The sequence below is a fragment of the Artemia franciscana genome, chromosome 7 (assembly GCF_032884065.1).
Source record: "Artemia franciscana chromosome 7, ASM3288406v1, whole genome shotgun sequence".
Lineage (NCBI taxonomy): Eukaryota > Metazoa > Arthropoda > Branchiopoda > Anostraca > Artemiidae > Artemia > Artemia franciscana.
Window position 1 is genome coordinate 54,738,434 of NC_088869.1, and position 3,519 is coordinate 54,741,952.

At 35.9% G+C, this 3,519-nt stretch overlaps 1 pseudogene; it reads right to left on the reverse strand.

Moving 5' to 3' along the window:
• Positions 1 to 633: 633 nt before the first annotated feature.
• Positions 634 to 2,102, reverse strand: LOC136029728 (signal recognition particle subunit SRP54-like; annotated as a pseudogene).
• Between the last annotated feature and the right edge of the window lie 1,417 nt (positions 2,103 to 3,519).

The window sequence follows — 3,519 nt, forward strand, 5'->3', positions numbered from 1 at the left end:
ATGCCATGAAAAGAGATGATATCATCCCAAAAGGCATATTCCTTAGAACTTTCAACTATGCTGAAAAATGGACATCTCAAAAATTTAGATTGGACGTTTTTGGGGTTGGCATTTTCGGTTACCTTCCAATTTACCTTTGACTCTTAAAAAGGACACCGGCCCTAGATTGCCTTTGGGGATATAATTTTAAGTAGGGTCTTAGGTGAAAGTTACAACAACGTGGTTCATTCATTGCTACTTACAACACAGATCAGATAAAAAAAAAAATTAGTAGTAACAAGGATGGTTAATTTTTTGGAGACTTCCTGCACAAACACAAATAAGGCACTAGAATTTGTTGTATTGTATCAGATTAACGACGCTTCTTGACTACCAAGGTCCTTGCTTCGGCCCTGCAGTGCATTGCTGCAGCATGATTCGATCTCCCCTGCAGCATGATTCGATCGTTCCTCTTTTCGATCAGAAAAGAGGAACGAAAATTTTTTACTAATAATGATAAGAAAAGAGTAAGTAATCTTGCTCTTTAATGTCAACACTTTATCCTCGTTTGACCCTTGTTTAGGGGATTTAATCTGAGAGGTGCTAATCTTAAACTTAGTACTCCTCAGGAAGCAAATCTCTGTTTAATATTATTTATATCATTTTAGAGCACATATCCTTCATCATTTTGTGCAGTCCTTTCATTCCCCCCATACTGTTTAAGATCTGGGGGTTCGCCATCCTTGCCATTTGATGATTCAATTGACTCATTTGCATTGGGTTCAAATTTTTAGCTAGGTTTCCTCTCAAAAGTCCTTGGATGCCACTCTTCTTCACCATTGTTGAAACTTTGAATATAGGCTGATTAGATCTTGAACATCTGTTTCTCTGACTGCTGAGCCTCTTGCAATTCGTCTAATTCGACCAGGCTGCTTCAAAAGTTTAGCTCCATCCTCATGGTCCAGCTCATTATTGTTCATTGAATCCATAATAGCCATAATTTTTTCTCAATCTAGTCGTCGCGTCTTTGTCAACACCTTTTTCTAGAATTTTTTGTCCAATAACTGGAATCATTTGCAGAGTTTGTGCAACCGGACCCATCTTCAACATATTCTGGAACTGTTCATACAAATTACGAAGAGTGAATTTGCCATGTTTCATATTCTCAGCCAATTCTTGATTGTCATTTAATTCCAGTTCCTTCAGTTTCTCAATTAGTCCTGGCATATCTCCATGTCCCAATAATTTTCCAATAAAAGGTTCAGCCTTAACAGCTCAAATTCATCAATTTTCTCACCAGTACCAATAAAAACTATAGGGCTTTTTGTAGATGCCACAGCACTTAAGGCTCCACCACCCTTAGCATGACCGTCCAATTTAGTAATAATGACAGAACAAATATCTACTTTTTGCTTGAATGCTTTAGCCTGAGCTTCACATGCCTGACCAATGGAGGCGTCCATGACAAAAATGACATTGTCTGGCTTCACAGCATTTGAAACTTGCAGCATTTCTTCAAAAAGCGAATCTTCTTGCTTATGACGACCACTTGTATCAACAATAATAATTTCAAATCCTTCTCTTTTAAAGGTTTCAACACCGTCATATGCAATTACAACTGGATCACTCTCTGTGTAACTACCATAGAAGGGAATTCTAGCCTTCGTGGCATTCTGCTTAATTTGGTCATAGGCACCAGCTCTGAAAGTGTCAGCACAGACCAAGCAAGTTTTCCAGTTTCGTTTCATATAATAATAGGCGAGCTTTGTGCACGTTGTTGTTTTCCCTGATCCTTGAAGACCAACAAGCATAAAAACGTTTGCTTTTCCTTTGGTTGGCTTATATTCTGGCACGCCAGGGTCAACGAGTTTTAGTAACTCTCTGAAAACAGCCGTTTGAATCATCTGTTGCTTGTTTAGACCAGCAGCTTGATCATTAATAGATATTGCACTTTTTACATTTTCTCTGAGCTGCAGAACTTGTCGAATATTAACATCAGCTTCAATCAAGGCAGTTGCAATTTTTTTCAATAGGTCATCTAGTACTTCTTTGCTTATTGTTGGGGTAGAATTGAGGGATCTCAATGCTGAGCTGATTTTTCTTCCTAGATCTGCTAAAACCATTTTGCGTTTCTTAACATATCAATTGAATATGTGATGGAAATATTTGATAGAGATATTGTTCCACCTCTAAGGCCACGCTCTTTCTTTTCCTAAGGCAAAAGCTGTTTTCCTAAAAGTTCGGAATATTTATGAAAATATTTCGAAATACTTATGCAATTATGACATTCTGGAATTAGTTTGAAAACGCAAATATGTTTGATTGGTTACTATAATATCAGGTTGTTTTTCTAATGACGTCAAATTTATTTTTTTCAAACTCGTATGATCTATTTCTATTCTCAAGATTCTAAGATTATGTCCTTTCTCTACATTGAATTTTCCACCTGTAATTAGTTTCTAGAATTAGTTTGAAAACGTAAGTGTGTTTTATTGGTTACTATATTATCAGGTTGTTTTTCTAACGAAGTCAATTTTTTTTTCAAACTCGTATGATCTATTTCTATTCTCAAGGTTCTAAGATTATGTCATGTCTCTACATTGAATTTTCCACATAGCTTGGGATTTAGCGTTTCAACTTTTGTTAAACTTCTGATAACAACTTTGAAAGCTTTGTGTTGAGTTCATTGTAACCTCTTCTAATGGGTGCCCATAAGGAGGGGTGCCACCAACCCCCCCCCTCCCGGGCTGAATAAAGTTGTCTCATATTTTTACATTTTTGTTTTTCAATTTCTATTATACAACATTGGAAGTGGCGATTAGACCAGGGAAGCCCTCTCTCCCGAAAATTCAGCTTATGGGCGCCCATTACTCTTCCGCACTAGCAACTGTTTTGTCGAACAGCATCATTTTACACAAGCTCATAATACTTATGACAGTATAAAGCTTAAAGCACAAGTTTTGAAACAGCCGAAAAAAAAAAATTAAAGTTGCTCTTTTGACTACATTTAATATTCAAAAAAGTGATGCAATTAAAAGAATCTTAATTCAACAGCAAGTAACCAGCCGCTATAAATTATTGCATTTAAAAAATTATCGCATAAAGAATGGGGTTACTCCCTCCAACCCTGCACTCTATAAAGTCAAAAGGGTCGTGACAGCTTTACAAGAAACAAACAGTATTTTAATCAACTTTTCTTTAATCATTATCTGGCGAGCAAGAAAGGCGACAAGAATTCCACTTTAGTTAAAACTTTCAGCCTCAAATATCATATTTCTTCAAGCAAGATCTTTCTACTTCATTTGCTTTTATAAGGAATTCTCATTTGTTTGAAATTTCTATAGCAATGAGACCTGATTCGCATAGAAATTTCTAGTTTTTAAATTGCGGGATCTAAATATCATTTTAGCTCGTGCATAGTAAAATTTACTCCAAAAATTAATAATCAAGCTTAAAATGGATGAAATTTTTAATTGAATGGAAGCCCCAGCTTCCGTGTTTGATATTAACCCCTTATTTTAAGGAGTGTCAAAAGTAATA